The sequence below is a fragment of the Agrilus planipennis genome, unplaced genomic scaffold (assembly GCF_000699045.2).
Source record: "Agrilus planipennis isolate EAB-ADULT unplaced genomic scaffold, Apla_2.0 scaffold27, whole genome shotgun sequence".
Taxonomy (NCBI): domain Eukaryota; kingdom Metazoa; phylum Arthropoda; class Insecta; order Coleoptera; family Buprestidae; genus Agrilus; species Agrilus planipennis.
Genome location: NW_020439094.1, coordinates 272104 through 290498, shown reverse-complemented (window position 1 = coordinate 290498; position 18395 = coordinate 272104). Strand labels below are relative to the sequence as shown.

At 35.5% G+C, this 18395-nt stretch overlaps 1 long non-coding RNA gene across 2 annotated transcripts; it reads left to right on the top strand.

Annotated features, from left to right (window-relative positions):
- Positions 1-14217: 14217 nt before the first annotated feature.
- On the top strand, positions 14218-17986 carry LOC108735370. Of its 2 annotated transcripts, XR_001937569.1 has the most exons (4): positions 14218-14515; positions 14756-14804; positions 17320-17515; positions 17575-17986. It is a non-coding gene; the product is annotated as an uncharacterized LOC108735370 (long non-coding RNA). The 2 variants fall into 2 exon arrangements; XR_001937568.1 differs by having other exon boundaries at positions 14218-14804.
- The last annotated feature ends 409 nt before the right edge of the window (positions 17987-18395 follow it).

Below are 18395 nucleotides of genomic sequence, written 5' to 3'. Positions count from 1 at the left end.
GCCATTCTTCAATAACCCACAGATAATTTAAAACTTTTTTACAGGAATTTAAAGGTGCACAATAACGTATGCTGACTCAGCCCCAAGATGCTGATTAAATCTGTGCAATGTCTGGACGAAATTAGGTCGGTTTTGTTGGAAGAAAATCAAGCTCAAATCTATTCCGAACTAGAGAACAAAGAGTGGATTTATAGCTTGATTTTGCTTACTGATATCACAAACCATCTCAATGATCTGAACTTAAAGTTGCAAGGATCAGGCCAAACTGTTCTACATTTGTACAAATCCTTGAAATTGTTCAAAATGACAATAGATATAATCTATCGTGGTAATCACCACTTATACATACAATTATTTTCCAAATTTAAAAACTTGATTATCCTTCAACGGTAATGCTGCATTTATTAAAGAAAATCTAAACTACATGACCGCTTTAAAAGAGGAATTCACTGAGAGGGATCAAGATTTTGATGTATCATGACCCTTGCCCCCGTATTTCTCTGGAAAGTTTTCTGGTTTATGTTTTGTTACTTTCAATGTTATACAGGCCTCCGAAGTGTCCGTTATCAGTCGACTTCGGTGCGGGCTCAAAATGATTTTCATATCGGAAAAGTTCACAAATTCGAAAGCTGAAAGCATTCCAAACGCTACATTCTTCAGGCAAATAAATTTCTTCGGCAAACTCTCTCAACAATCCTGACAGTCCCCTTCTAAAACTTATCTTAATTCTACCGATTTTATGTTCCATAACTTGAAGCTCCTCGAAATTCAATATGTTGAACTTTAAAGTCGTCAACGTACATCCATATATAAAGTGATGTGCAAAAAAAAAACTGCAGGAAAAATCAATTAAGACTGGCTTGATTAAGAAAAAAAATGTTGCGTTATATTGAAAAACTTCCATTTAGGTATGTATTTTACGTAATGTAAAGATTCTTTTCGCTATTAAAATGTTTGATGATGGAGGTAGGTAAACACTCATCTTCCTCATTCTTCCTTTGTTAGTTAAGTGGGGTAGCAGGAATGAATTAAGCATAATAATAATTATATGAGAACTGGACTATCTGTTAGAATGATGCTGTTGTTTAAGCAATTGAAGTGTAACTTTAATGTGGATTGAATTTCACGCGATCATACGCCAGAAAAAAGGGATTAGTATGATAACATGTCGTTGAACATACATATGTAGAATGGTTAAGGTTCATTTAGATGCACTGTAAAATATTTTTATAAGAATATTATAAGAATATCTCAAATCAATATTTTTATATTCATAAGTTATGCTGTTTTTTTCTTGTTGGCTAAATGGACCTAGAGCTCCAGCCAGTGTAATTTTTGTAATAATAAAAAAAAACATACTCTTCGTTAAACCTTTCACGGCAATACCGTCAATCTCGCTAAGTTGCTTATTTTATGGCTACCATTTCTAAAAAGAACAAAATCCGTGATTTTACGACAATGGAATGAATAGAATATACTGTAATGATAAAACAACTATCAACTAACTAATCAACTGGATTTCATTAGTTGTAGGTATTCGGACGGTCCAAATCTTTATAGAAGAGTGATTGGTTTCCAATTCCACGTCAAAAAGAGATATATGTATGTTGGACACACGCTAGCACTTTCAAGTTGACACAGTTTCTAAAGGATGTATGTTCATGAATAAAACGGTTGTTTTTGAAAATAAAAACAAATGATAAGGTTAAAATGGATTTCGGCAAAGTTCTTGCGGACTCGGCACCTTCGTTATTATATCAATCATAGAATGCTGAACGGGTGAATTTGCACGTGACTGTGATGAACATCGTTCAGAACGTTCAAATGAGGTTATCATTTGAGAAATGATCATGATAAACGATCGGACAGTGAAAGTGTATAGGATTGCGGCAGAATATTTTAACAACCTACTTGGATATAAAGAATCTTTCTGCGGAACGGGTGTCCGATTTCTCACCGTTGACAATAACCACATACACACATGTTTCAACGTTTGGCAATATCGGAATGATCTTTGACGTCTGATCATAACCGCTGCCGAATTTATCCAGGACACGTCAGGCGCCAAAGCGGTAGATGGCTTGACGGAGAAAAATGATCAGGTCATTGCTGAATGAAACACTTCTTTTGCAAGAATGATGCAATAGTATCTTTTAGAAGAAATTCAAAAGAAAGAAAACGTTGGACTAATTTTAAGTGTAGTGAATACGTTGAAAAATGTAACATCTGCTTACACACGAAAATATTCCTTATTGATAATGTCAGGTTATATAACTCTTGTATGAACTCNACGAAAATTATTAATTATTATTTAGAATAAATGACAACGTTATAGAATTCCCAAACTCACAAAAGTTTTGGTACCTCTTCTAACCACTGCTGTAGGGATATTCACCCCAGTTGCAACTTTTCGAACAATTATAATAAAAGTAAATTGAAGAAACATAGAAAATGGCAGAGACCCGTCACAGATTGACTGAAAATGACAAAACGCCTCACCACGTTGCCTTATTCGCTTCCCGTTATTCTTCGAACTGACTCCCAAGATTGTTATTGATTCCGTTATTTAAGCGATTGCCAATTGGGCCATTAACCCAGCAGTAGAAATTAGCTTGCAATTGCAAACAAATACCATAATTTATATGCATACCTACCAACTTTGTAGGTACTGGTGTCCTAAATAGGAAATTACGCATATTATGTAACAGTTACAACAGGCAAATAAAGTGGAACTTTTAGAAAATACTACAAATGGCGCAATAAACGCCATCTGTAGCACGATGCTACATTTTATTCGAATTATTTTAAAGTGGACCGTTACCGCTTACACATTACCCAGACGATGTTCTACATCTATCTTTGATAACTTCAGTCAACATTGATTAGATTGCTAATCGCGTGGATGAATAATAATTGAGTTATCTACTTTTCGAGCCACATTGTATATAAACGTCATAAGTTCGATGCTGAACTTCTATGTGCGACTACAAGCCGAACCAATAACAACGCATATAATAATGCGTATCAGAAAATGACCTGTATCCGCCGGAAACTATAAGGTGGTGCACTGTGTCATTATCAACGGACTCGTCTTCCTACGGAATGAAAAGACGAGCCGCACCAACTGTATGAAACGATTCCGATTGAGGGTAATCTGCACCGACTACCAAAGCAAGCCATGCGTGAGTTCCAAACGAACTGTCAGATTTCTAAACCGAAGAATTGACTTACAATAAGAGACGTACGTACACATGTATAAAGTGTTGTATTTTTTATGTAATGAACTGTATTTTTTTTGTAATATTATTGTTAATGTTGTTTTGGCACACACATGTAATAGATGTGAGCAATGTACAGGTCGGCGGGATTACTTATCGGCATTTCGCAGAATTAATATCGGGTTATTGTTTAGACTCTCTGCAGACCTGTATACGGCATATATTGTCCTTGGAACCTTTTTATTCCATGGGAACAAATTTTAAAAATGTAATGAGTCAGTTGCTGATAGAAGTCACTAGGCAGTAGTACTTGAGTGAGCAAGCGAGATTTGTTATTGAAACGCTGTTCACAGATTGTATTTGTTAGATAATTATATCAATAACAATAACACTCACAACGAAGAATTACAAAACCTTTATTTTTTTTCCTTTTTCTTAAAATAACAAAATTAATGAAACTCTTACTAATTAGAAAAATAATTAGACTGTATATTCGAAAAGACTATCACAATGAATCCTCAAAAAGCACCAAACCCCTTTCGATAGCGTTGGCCTCGAAACTCCAGACTGTTTATGTTTATATTTCAATGTTTTTACATGCCCGTGTCCCATAATTGAAGACTGCCGAGGACGGAGACGATCGGGAGGGAAAATGTCGCCAACAATTATCACTTTTTCTAATTTTTGACTAAAGAGATTCGTTTTATGTATTTGAGGAAGTGAAAATTAAAATTATTTAATATTTCGTTTTTTAAATTTAAAACTGATATGGTATGGTTTCCGTAAATTACCATAAATAAATAATAAGAAAACAGCAAACAGATACATTTTCACATCGTTCCGAATTACGGGTCTTAGAAATTTGTATTACTTGCCTACTGGTTAGTTCGGCCTTGGATTGAAACAAAGCACAGCTCAACAAATAAGCATTGTTATAATTTCCGTTCTGAATAGTAGCCTAGTTAGTTAGTCTAACGATAAACTAAAACTCAATAAACCTAAAATGCAAATCTGGCACAATCAACGTTTATAATAAACATAATGTTCGTTATTGTTACAATATTAATTGGTAAGTCCATTCAACGCTACAGTTACTGCTTTGCATTCTCTGTTGAATACATTTCGCATTCATTAGCGACTTGTTGGAGTTAAAAATTAAAACTGAAACGAAACTGTGTTACAGGTTATTGAAGTTGACACATTATAATTTAATGCAGAATGGGAATAAATAACAAATTTTTACAAAATAACAATATTTTTAAATATATTTCTTCTTCAGATTCTAAGTGATCCTGATGTTTATAAACTCTATAAGTCATAATATAAACAAACATAAATTCAAACGGGCAAACTCGGATCTTTTGCATCCCGAGTGATCCTCAAGGTTAACCAAGTAGCTCCTCATTGATCCTGCGAGTGCGAGTGAGATGATTCTTTCCTTTTCTTATCCCTTCCATTTCGTAGATGAGTCCCCTCTTCCATAGCCAAACCCAATAGTTTTGCGAACGTAGTAACGAAAATTTTCGTAGGTATTTTTTAAGTTGCGTGAGTGGCTTCGCTCGTCTACGGGATGAAGGGGCTTGATATGGGAGTGGAAGGGAGAAGAAAAAGAGAAAGCAATATGGGTCATTAGTGCTTACTCTCTCGTACTCATTGAAGGGTATGGAGTGACTCAAACTAAACTCATGTAGCGGCTCCTGCGAAGTTAAAGTTTGCCCGGCTCTGCTGTAGAGAAGTGGGCAGAATTTAAAATCATTTAGTTTCGCTCAATATAAGACGTCCAAATTAATATGGCGTGTATTTATATCCTTAGTTCTAATAAAGGTCCTTGTTGTAAAAAGCTTTGTGTTCCAATTCGGCATACTCGTGACAATACTGTTACAAATTGTAACCTTTAGTGTTCGTAATTTCCAAAATTATAATTTTCATTTTCTCGTTTGGGATATGTTTGGTCAAAACGCAAAACCGCTACACGAAACTGATTCACGGAAGCAGGGCCAGTGTGGCCGAGATGAGAAGATAGGGTTCCATGTGTAGTGAAACGATAGATGGTTAATAAACGAAAAATATTAATGTTTATTCTTAAACCATGGAAAACAATCGAACATACGTATACTATGGATTTATGATAATTTTACAGTTATATTTAAGAATCATAAGGAAGTGTTTTCGGCGCGGCAGTCTTTCGTTGAATGCCTCCGGAATCCTTTTTTTAATAATGATCCCATTTTATTATCATATTACGTCACTCATGACTGGTTCACGTAAGTTGACAATTCTATATTGATAAAGCCATACATAGGTAATGATGGGATGATGTTTACTATTTTGTCACGTACGGGTGACCGAAAGAAGTTTACTAATAAAGGGGCCCTCAGAGCAAAATGAAACTATTGCTGATGTAATGAATATACTTTTCTTGGTTGCTTATACATGTGACGATAACGAAAGCAAACACTAGATGGGGTCCGATAAAGGTCCAAGGTAAATGGGGAAGGGGGAGAAGGGGAGTCTGTAGGGGTTGGAAAATCATCGGATACATCATCGACTGTCCCGAAATCTCACCTTAGAGAGCCAACCACCGGATCCCCGTACAGCGGATAGTTTTGCTGAATATATAATGTAATGTGCTGAATTTACAATATAAAAAGGAAAACAGGTATTTTAATAGTAAGCCTCTCCTAGGTTATAGAAATATTCGCTGTGTTGTCACCATATTGTATATGCACTATGTGATTAATAAAAAAAGGAAATGCAATTTTGGAAGCATCGCAAAAGGCTATTGAAAGGTATCTTTGGAACGTTGTATAGAGAGTTAGAGAAGATCGAAAATTACTCGATTACTTTCGCATGGCTTTCACTGAATAACCGGAGAAAATTGAGACAGCTATCAAATTCCGTCACGCTGTAGGGGTTTCCATCCTTTTCGCGAGGTAACCATAAATTAATATTTTATACTTAATATACAACCGATGTTCACTTCACATTCTTCTCATACTATAAATAATTCACAAGTTCATCGCTGCTATTTAGTCCAAGATCTTAGAGCCGCCAAACTTTACTTAATTTCTTAGTAACAAAATGGGTAGGACAGAGTAATGTTAGTATGTACTTTGAACTGCAACGTGCTAACTTGGGCCGTCGGACAATTTACAGACATCAAGTGCCAAAAGCACTTACGGAAATGTTTCACAGAATATTGTTAAAAATTAATAAACACTTCCCATCGGCGGCAATTTCTGCCAGACCTTTCAAAGATCGCAAAAAATTGTAAAATTACGTTTTTTTGCGAGCTTTGAAGCGTCTGGTAAATTGCTGCCAATGGGAAGTGCTTGGCAGTGTTGATTACCAATTTTTAACAACATTCTGTGAAACATTATGTAAAACTCAGCACAGCTCCAAGAGGTAAACAAAAGAAAACGGCAACGCAGCACTTTTTTTGTGGATTGATCGAACGCTTCATGTGAATATACTCATAAAAGCCTGCAATGTCCGCCGCCTTGCGCCAAACTCGCCGCTGGAGGACCGAGCTGATGGCTTCCGCTTTAAAATCAGCGCACCGATGATTTAAAAGTTTGCATGTGAATAATTGAACGACCCGTGACGCTCCGTTAAAACGCGCGCGTTGTCCGTATGGGGCCATTCATTTATTACGTACGATGATTTAGAACCCCCCCCCCAAACATGTTTTTTTTTTTATGTTTTCTTACAAAGGGATAGGAGGAGATTTTAATAGTTATTACGTAAAATCACAATTAATACAAGATGTATTCATAGAAAGAATTTGTTTAGTATGCTCTAAATACAAGGGTGCCTTTTTCAAATTCACCGAATGGGTAGGTAGGTCATTAGTGAGGGTACTTACTCGAGTTATAACGAATTAAGCAACTCATTATTAGTATAAATACCAAGTTTTATCATAATTAGGTTAGTAGTCTTTGAACTATATTTGACGAAACAACTCAATCGGGAACAAAGTCGAGTACCGCGTTGTTATAAAGTTCCTGTGCAGTCGTGAGATAAAAAATTATCCGGAGACCACTCAGAAGTTGCGTTTCTGAACTCCCGTTCTACTAGAATGTTTTAAATAAGAAGGTTTCTTACATACTAACTAACTAACTAACAAAATTAAATTTACTTACAAACTAGAGAATAACTTAACAAAGGGGTGGAGTCTAAATGAAACATATCATGGTGGTGGATAAATGAAGGAATTTCCTGAATATAGAAAAGTTCTGAAAACAGGTATGAAAGAGCTAACAATTAGCCAGGTATTACTGACAGAAAAACCTCATTTATGCTACCAGGAATTATTGAATTCATAACGTACATTTTGTCTGTATGACAAATAGAATATTCACGAAATATTGCAAAGCCAAATAATACAAGAAAGGAATTTATTACCTACAATGTTTGAATAACTATTTGAAGTAGTATTATAAAGTTGAATTTAACAAAGGAACAAAGAATTTTGAAATGTAATGAAAGTAATTAACAATACTAAATCTAACTAAACGGAAAAGTTTTTGAATTAAAATAAATTTGAAATGTAATGAAAGTAATTAACAATACTAAATCTAACTAAACGGAAAAGTTTTCGAATTAAAATAATTGTAAAAAATATAGATAATTATTAGCACTAAACAGTTCCAAGCAAGGAAAATTAGTTCAAACCATACTGGAAGGGATGTCATCCTATAAGGGGGTTCTTGCCCAGGTATAAACAATGGTTTACAAGTGGCATGCCCTCTTTAGCAAGGCACTTGAAGACCACTCCGGAAATCATTCAAAAAGTCGAAAAATTAATACTAGAAGATGCCCGACATAAGAAGAAACGCTCGCAGAAATGGTAAACGTATCAGATGCAACCATTTTTAAAATTCTTCACGATCATCTTGACTTGACTAAAGTCAGCGCAAGATGGGCGCCGAGAATGCTCACTCCGCCTCAAAAACAACATCGTGTGGAGTGTTCTCGCACGTTTTTTAGACCTCTGTAGTGAAGATAAAGATGGAGTATTGCCTCGAATTGTACTGCGGACGAAACTTGGCTTCATCATTATGAACCTAAGTCCGAACAGGATTCTATGCAGTAGCACAAAAAAAGGCACACCACCACCCAAGAAGTTTAAGGTGTCACAGTCGGCTGGGAAAATCATGGCGACAGTCTTTTGGGACTCATAAGGGATCCTGTTGATTACAAAGATAAAGGTATCTCCATAACCGGAGAATGCTATGCTTCAATCCTAGAGCGGTTAAACGAAGAAGTCAAAGAAAAAAGAAGGGGAAAATTGACCAAAGGTATCCTCCTTCTGCACGATAACGTGCCTGTTCACAAGAGCCGTGTTGCGATGACTGCCCCGCAGGTGAGCTTCAAAATTTTGGCTCACCCACCCTACAATCCTGACGTAGCTCCAAGCGATTGTTACTTATTCCCAAACTAAATAAAGCCTTCATGGAAAGAAATTTTCAAGCTACGGAAAAGTGAAGGATGCAGTTTCGGCGTATTTTTGAAACATGTTTTGTCGAAAGTATACGCAAGTTAATTAAAAGATCGGAGAAATGTATAAGGGTAGTAGGTGAATATATTGAAAACGATAAATAAATTCGTAGGTACTTTTATTTCCACTTTTTACCCCCCATTCCGCAAACACTCTCCTACTTTGCGTCGAAAAAGGCAGCGCAACTTCACAAAAAACTTCATGGCCGTATTTCAAATATTGAAAAAGAAAAGGCTTTAGGCATATATTTATAGCGAGGCAAAGAAGTTATGTGCCGCATCGGGGCTGATGTGGAATGGATGGACGTTGACGGCGTCAATCCTGAATAACCAACTAGAAGCAACATCTATTATAGGAGATGTTCCAGTGGCAGATGCACTTTTCGAGTTGATTTTGAGCCCCTAGACTAAAAATTTTATGTAAGTATAGATAAGTTATTAAAACCAGTTTATTACTACCAAAAAATAAAAATTACCAGAATCTTTGTAAGTACAAATAAACGTTCCTAAATATTATTACTTTAAAAAATAGATATTAAAACAAACCAAACGTGTATTCGTTTTCTCTTTCAGATTCTTACGTAATAAATATTAAACAGGACGGAGGAGGTCGGCCTATTCTTATTTTTTCTTATTTAGGGGGGAGAGCGTCAAACAGTAGCAAAAATAGCTTTAAGTAATAAATGAATGATTCCTGTGAAAAGGCACTAAAAGATGACGTTTAAATAAAAAGCCCAAACACCAATATACGATGAGGCCCAATGCAACTCATTTTATTATTAACAAAATTTTGTTTATTTAATTTAAAGCTAATTGAAATGAAATATAGAACCATTAAATGGAGAACTATTACAAAACACGCAGATTAGAAATTTCGAGTATGTTGTTAGTTTATGTGCGAGATGTAGACAATGAAATTCCGGCGGACTCATTATTGTGTCATTCCACTGTTACTTATACAATACAACAGTTAAAGGTGTTCTTCAAAGTTTAGATACCGTTTATGAGAGATAGACTTTAGCGATTCAACTGGTTTTACTCAGATAACTTTTAATGTGTAACGTGTCATTATTATTGAACCTAGTGAATAAAAATTTAGCAATTGCTTTTTCTTTAAAATCAGAGTAAATGTTTGCAATCCAATGAATAAAAACTGAAGCAACTACTTTTGCTTCCAGCAATTACTTAAAAGTTCAGGAATTGCTTCTAGTCAAAGCTATTTCTTAAAAAATAGAAGCAATTACTTACATTTTCTTAAAATGTCATGAATAATTTAAGAAATTGCTTTTTCTAGTGTAACAAGTGCTTTCAGATTTTTAAGGTAGGTCGACCAGCCTTTCAAATTATGGCTGAACATGAGTGCGCGTAAAAGAAAAATATGCGGCATGCGTAATAATTGCACAGACGGTTATTTCAGAAGGTTATGTCGATTTAACAGTAAAAATGTTAAGTGGTTAGCAAATTATTTTTTGACTGATTCTGGCGAAAGGCGAGGAGCTGCCCTATCACCTACAAATACGTAAGATGAACGACTTTCTGCGGTAGTTGTCGAATTCGGGCTTTAAAAATTCTCGAGCTAAAGAAAACGGTGTTCACCAAACTATTGTCTGTAAGATTTACCAACACACTTCTTTAAAGCATGCAAGGTCACTATTTTTATTAGATTTTCTAGAAGTGCTGAAGATGTAAAAACTAAAACTATTTTCCAACTGTTATCGGTGCGATTGACTGCACACACGTCAGCATTCCAAAGTTTCATGACTTTGATGAACAAAAAAGGATACTCCATCAACGTACAAGAAACTTTTCCAATAATATCTTTCCCAAGACTGTTTATTGCCTATCTTATTCACGTTAAACATCTTTTTCATCTCTGCTTTCATATTACTAATTTTCTTTGATAATTGTTTTATTGTGAATCGTTTAATGCGACTTCTTTTTCTGCATTAGTTTGCGGAGCTTGTGATATATTAAGAACAATTTTATGTTCTTTTAATTTTTGGGTAAATGTCAAAATGCTTATCAATATCAATAATTTTTTTATATTCCTCACTTTCAGTCGAATCCGCCATATCATAAAATTTAATTACTTATTTTATTCACAAAGTTAACAAGGGTTCAAATTTAATCTGAAAGGCTGATTTGAGACTATTTCAATTTGCAGATCTAGATTGGCTTTTGAGTAAACGATTGCTATACAGATATAAGAAAGCAGCATTTGCTTACAAATTTTATTTATGTTCAGAAAGGTTATAATTTAGACTGACAACTACAACAAGAAATATGGCCGCAACTTCGCAATTCAAAATAGAGAAAGCAAATGTAAGCCTAATGATTTGTAAAAATGCGACTTTACTTTTGTGGACGTTCTAATAACAGTAAATCGAACTGTTATTATTATGAACGAATGATTCAATAACAAATCGAATAACGAATTTCAAAATGTCTATCCAAAAAAAGCCTGCAAAGGTTGATGGCTTCGCATTGAACATGGGATATTCAAATTCAATCAACTAGTCTAAGGAAAATATAATAGTAATATTTTCTCCGAACTCAGGGGAAACTGACCATATCATCAGAAGGGACGATGTCTTCACAGGCTAATGAACTTTAACATCACCGATGGAGATTTCTGTAGCGAAATCAGACAGTGTTTAGAAAAGTGAAAAAACTAAAATAATGTCAAATCTTGGAGTACTACGAATCTTGAAGAAGATATGTTATGTTACGTGTAGTGCGTCATAGTGGATAATAACAAACGTTGACCTCGCAACGGCGTCTAATCTCTAATAGACGGTATAAATGCACGTGTGAAAAACTTCATACCTTACCAATCGGAAATTGTTTGTTTAAAATGTTTATGTTTATATTCACAAGATTCAACTTGCAAAAAGACATTCTAACCTATTGTTAAATATACTGCAAATTCTTCGAGAGCTTTAGAATTGCTTGTAACGTTGAACAGAAAGCACCTCTTAATAAATTTATTCAGTTTTGAAATCTTCCTTTTCTCCCAAACAATATCAAATGCAAATTTAAGAAATATAAGTTTACTTCATTCAATTCATTATCAGTTCATCGAACAGGGCGGGAGGGTTGCGAAGTATACTCCCCCTGAACATATGTTTCAGTTGTTTTTTTCAACTCGTTTTATTATTTAGGAAATATGTTAAAAATGGACTTCATTCACGGTTTCATGTAAAAATGCTTGTATAACTATTTGAAAAAAAGGGAAAGAGCGAATATAAAGATAGGAGACGAAAAATTAAGAGTCGCCGAGTTTAGGTATCTAGGAAGTCAGATAAGTCAGGACGGAAGGAGTAGTAGGGATATAAAGCAGAGCATAGCGCAGGGTCACTTCCATGCTCGCGAACGGTTAATTTAGAAATTCGAAAAAGGTTGTTAAAGGTGTATGTTTGGAGCACGGCGCTGTATAGGGTGAGAAACATAGACAGTGGGCGCGCTGGAAAAGAAAAGGTTAGAAGCGTTCGAAATGTAATGCAAATGATGAGCATACCGTGGATAAAGAAAGTTAAAAATGAAGAGGTATTAGAAAAAATAGGAGAACAGAGGACTCTATGGAAGTCAATAAGAAATAGACAGAGAGATATGAGAAGCAGAAACGGAAGTTAGGAGGGGTAGAGGTAGGTCTAGATTAGATTACTGTTAGCAAATAGTTAAGGATATGGGTCGTTCTAGTTTCAGGGAAATGCAAAGATTGGCTCAGGATAGGAAAGAGTGGAGGTGCATGTCCAACCAGTACCGAGCGGCATGGCCTAGAGGTTTAGACCATTGCTTAGCATTCGGGAGGACGCCGGTTCGATTCCGAAGTTTTTCTGTGGTTTCCTTGGATCACTTAGGCAAATGCTGGGGCAGTAATATTCCACAGATAATCTTTCATTCTCTTCTGTCATCATTTCGTCCGTCTCATCTTTCTCACCCGAACCACCACCCACCCATTTCCACGATTACTGAAAGCAGGCTGAAGAGGGCCTTCCGCCCTACCTTCCGGCATAGTCCGGAGGGACTGCCCGCCTACCAGCATTACTGTCCAACCAGTCTTAGTAATACAACCCCTTCTTCGCTGTCCATTAAACTGTCGCATAGATAATTCTTACTTTTACATCATCAATACATCAAAATTGATAACTGTGCATTCAATACAGCGAAATTCGATATAAATGTATTTTAGATACAATTATAAACTTTTTCAATGCAATATTAGAGTTTCTTAGGCAGGTATTATTTGGTATATGCTAAAAGCCCGATTGTTCTTTTATGAAGAATATCGTGAAGGTAGCTACTAAACATCACACAGCTATTAGGAAGCTTTTTGTATTGGCAAGCTCATATATACGGCTAGTTATTCGTTGGCAACGAACTGACGGAAATTTAATTTACATAAAATAGTTAAAAATCCGTCCCGATCTACTATGAGAAAGGAGCGACTTGATGTTCTAATGATGATCAAAAGCTAAACAGTCCTTTTTGACACTCTTGCTCTAAATATAGTGAATCTGTGGACGAAAATTAACTAATAATATTTGCCAGTTGGATTACAGTGGATTTCATTTATTACAACCTTGGTTATAGTGGCCATTGTGCTATAGCGACGTCTTATGTAAGTATCTTCAATTTAAAGCACACTTTAGTACAAAATTCTTGTGGCTATAGCGACTTCGGATGTAACGCCGAGTTCGGGTGTAACGACTGTTTTTAATGATTCATTTGTAACAAATTTCTGGTAACCCCAGAAAATATAGCGACCGTAGTCGGCCCCTAAAGACTTTCTTATCTTTTGTTTACATTCACACAGATCGTCAACGAGTGTGGTGACCTTTATCGTTTTTTCTGAGTAGCAACTGTGTTTAGTAAATCTTTGAATAAGTGTGACTTCCAGATGTACATTTACTGCTAAAAAAAGGTGAAAATTGTTTCAAAATTGAAAAACAGGGTGTGTCTTTATCTCCTTTAAGTTTGCTTGTAACGATTCCTGGATATAACGACGAAATTACAGTGGTTCCTTCGTTGTCGTTATACCCGAAATCCACTGTATTTCTTTTATTTATACATACAAATTTTTGCTTTACATATTTACGTATAAGGATAATGTAGGTATACCTTTCTAGCTCATGATTATTTGTATTGTATTGTATATGTTATGGTACGTGTAGTGCATTCATAGTGGAAATTTGATAACAAACGGTTGACCTCGCAATGGCGTCTAATAGACGACATAAATGGCACGTGTGACAGAGTTCTTGTACGTTATCTATCGGAACTAGTTTGTTTATATTGTTTATGTTTATATTCGCAGGATTGAGCTTACAAAGAAGGCATTGTAACTTACTGTTAAACGTACTGTGAGTTCTTTTAGAGCTTCAGAATTGTTTGTAACGTTCAGCAACAAGCATCTTTTAATAAGAACATCTTTTAATAAATTTATTCAAAGTTTTGAAAACTCTTTTTTTTCCAAATAATATCAAACGAAAATTTAAGTAATATAAGTTATATACCTCTATATATAGCCTGACAAATCCATTTGTTTATTTATTTGTGTGCGCATGGGTACGTGAGTGGATATGTGCGTGTGGATGTATTTGTGTATATAAAACATTTGTTGGCAATTAGGGTATAAAAACTGGCTAATTAGCGAAAAAGCCCTACAGACTGATATAGATTTATTGGAGGTTTCTTAAGTTTTAAGGCATTTCTTCTGTTTTGCGAGCTAACTGGGGTGATTCCCTGGTGTTTTGATTAATTGGACTGTTGAATTTTGTCGGTGAACAAGAAAGGAGGTAACTATTTTATGAGACTAGATAATGAACATTGGCAGCTGCTACCCATTTTCTTTGTTAACTCATTAATGCCAAACGTCTTTTTAAAAGGACAGCGGTTGACATTCTGCTAAATTATTTATAATGGGTTTAACTGAACTGTAGTATGATGGATGGCGCTGTATACATGTTTCCTAATATTAGCTTCAGTGCAATAATGTGACTACAAGTAATTATTCCATTATTTATGTGATTTTTTAGTAATGGTACATTTTAACCTTGATGCAGCTGGGGATTTGCGAATAAGTGGGTAAGTTTTTGTAAATTTCTTAGTTATTTTTATAAATGTTTTTGCGATTCATGTTGAATACTTCACAAAGAATTGTAATAAGCACAGTAACTGCAAACTTAAAAGTTTTTGATACTCACATATTAGGTCTAAAGATGGGTGTACTTAAAAAAAGGACAATTGGCATATGCCTATATTACTCAGGGGACTTACTTTGAATAAATTGTTAAATTCATAAGAAGATAGGAATTATCGCGATCTGCGTCTGGCAGTTTCGACAGAATACAGACCACGTCGAATTATTTTATTCGATTATGGTAACGTGCCTATCACGTTGAGGTTAGCTACGCCGGGATTCGTTTCAGCAAGTAGATATTCATACAAATGGACCTTGATGGAGCATACTTAATCCTAAAATGTAGCATCGTATTACAGATCGCGTTTACCGCGCCATTTGTGGTATTTTCTAAAACGTGCTGTTAAGACAGCAGGTAAAAGTTGGTCTGTGTTCTGTCGGAGCTGTCTACGATGCGCTAATGAGATCCAAAAAGATCGAAATCTCGATCCGCGTCTGGCAGTTTCGACAGAATACAGACCACTTCGAATTGTTTTATTAAACAAAAAGTGATTTATTCTTCAACAACAAAAAAATTCGAAAGCATATATGGGGCAGTGATCGAATACTGCAACCACCAAAGAATAACTGTCCTTTAGAAGGCAGTTAGCAATAAGCCTATTGGAAACAAAAAAGCGATTTGGTACGTATATGGTTTGGACACAGTGAGAATATGACGTATTTATTGGGCCACCCTATATAACTGTGTTTTGTTTTCGAAAAATGCAAAACCACTTACTTAGTATTTTCCGCCCTCTTTTGATTAAAATTAGTCCCATTAAAAAATAATCACAACATTTTTTGCAATTGAATTTTCTTCATTTTCAAATTATATATTTTTTTTTGATTCATTAATTTGCAATAAAAATAAAATCATTTTTCATGTAGAATTTAATCGATTTGGTCGTTTTTGAAAACATCAATTAGAAATATGTGAATCTTGAGTATCGCCCTTATGGAGTATCAACTTCGGAGGTTATTCTCGGCCCTTAAAAATGTTTTCCTCAAAAAAAGAAACATTTTTGATGTAGTTTAACATATTTTACCTGCAACTAAATTGGAGACGGACACCTCGGATAGAGATAACGCGGTTTGTGTAACTTAACCTAACCTATCTGCACCTATCGATTAAGTGTGGCTGCCCTTCCGCGTGATGCTGCAGACACGCTAACATTGGAGCCAGCTGCGCTCCAGCCCACCCGAAATTAGTAGAGCTTGAGCACCACCACCAGAGAAGAGAGACTAGTACAGAAGTCCAATGCTGGGTTAATAATCCGGACTTCGTTTCGGATAACATGTCGGTAAATCTCGAAGCTTCTGTCATCCGACCGGTAGTTGTCGCTTCGGAAAATCAACCGTTTTTTTTTTTTTTCTTTACAAACTTGGCTTACAACAGCAAAGGAAAAAGACTTATGCGTTCTGTGATCCCACCACTTCTACTATTTACCCCTGCCATTACTGCGTTCACAATTTGCTCCGACTCAATACAGCGTTGAGGCGCTCATTTTCATAGCAACGCCATCTCCTGGTTCTATTTAGAATTTCTTACTNCATGTGGGGATTACACTCATACAAGTAAACACACACATAACCTCAGTACACTCTACAACTACCTCTTTGCTCCATGACGACACAGCGCTCCGTACGGAGACTCGTGAAGTCAGGGATCTCAGGTTGGTAACAATGAATGTCACCAGCTTGGTGATTCATATTAGTTTTATTCATCGACTGTTTAGTCAGTAAGATTTTGTACTGCTTCGAACATTGATCAGCCTCCTGTATTAATATTAATAAATTGTTATTGTTATTCACATTCACGCTCATTTAATTATATGTGCGAGTTATACCGAACCCCCACACTAATTTTCATAGCAACGCCATCTCCTGGTTCTATTTAGAATTTCTTACTCACGTTTTAGTCCTCCATTTGAATTGGACTTCTATACTAGTCTCTCTTCTCTGACCACCACATTGCACTACAGCAGTGCGAATGCTACTCTCGCGGGGTTAGTCTCGCATTAGCACAGAACCGACATTATTTTAACTAGCTATCGTTAGATCTCTATTTCAACTGTTTGAAATTATTTTTACTTACTATTGATTTTCCATTGTTAAACCTTAACCACTAAAAAGTGGTCTGTGGCACTTTAGCTATATTGATTTGCTTCTAATTTTCGAAACAAATTTTTCTGGCGGGTGGGATTTTAGGTAGGTACCTCACTATGAATGAAGTGTGTAAGCCAGCTTGGTAAACGACGATGTGTTTGTATTGTTGTACGGTCAGCGGTCTTTGATACCTTATGTGGTGGTTTACGAGTTTGAGTAACAGTCACTTTTTAAAAATTGTAATATTCTAACTTAATATGAACAAAACCGCAGACATTCGTTATGCAATGCATTCTGAAGACCTCAATTTTATAGATTGGAGCCAAAATATTTAAATCCAAAATGAAGAAAGTGATGGTTTTGGAGATGACGAAGAAGAGATTAATGAAGAGAGTTCCGATGCGGATTATTCCGAAAATGAAGAACCCAGGTGTGAATATTCCAAGAGTGAACTGGAAGAGCTAACGAAAGAAAATGAAAAGTTCTACTTTGGAAAAAATAAATTTAAATGGTAAGTTCTTTAAATTTTGCAAGCTACAAATGTTTCATATACGTTAGCATTTTTTGTAGGAATAAAGACGCACCTCCCAACAAGAAAGCTACTAACTATGGCCCCAGTCGTAGGACACGTAGGTGGCTTATGGCATTTTTTTTGCCGGCTAGATGTGAGCACGATCAATACCTATGTACGTCTTTTTCTAGTTACAAGGATACTCCAAAATTGAAAATGTTAGACGAAAGTTTAGTACTGCCACAGTGGGAAAGAAGAATAGTAAATTCCAAATTACCTAGAGAAGTGTAAACGACTATTACAAGGCTTTGCGGTAACAATGATAATATTGTAATTGAGAACAGCCCTCCAGAGAACCGCCTTGAAAAAAGATCAACGTGTTATGTATGTCCACCAATGTTTAAACACAAAACGCAGTATGCCTGCTGCTATTGCAAAAAGCCAATTTGTCGCGACTGCATGTGAACAAAAAATGAGTAATATTAGTGACTTCATTTACCTATCAAGTAAATTTAGATTTTTGTATGCGTAAATGTCTTGTTTCCTGTTTCAAATATTATTTATAAATAAACATTTCACAATAATGAATGCTTTTTTTTATTATTATCATCTTAAACATATAAAACAAAAGAGGGTTCTATTAACTAAAATCGTTTCTATATATACTTCATTTACTTTCTCTAGCGAAGTGCCCCTTCCAATGTCGTGGATGCGCGCGGGCAAAATAGTAGGTAGGGAGAAAAAAGCTCATTATACTCTCGACTCTTGTTCATTAAACATACTTGTTTATACAGTACCTGCCAAAAGTTTTGTTCAATCATGAATAGCAGTGCGAGTCGAAAACAAGCATTAAAGCCTTTAATATTTCTTCAAATATAAA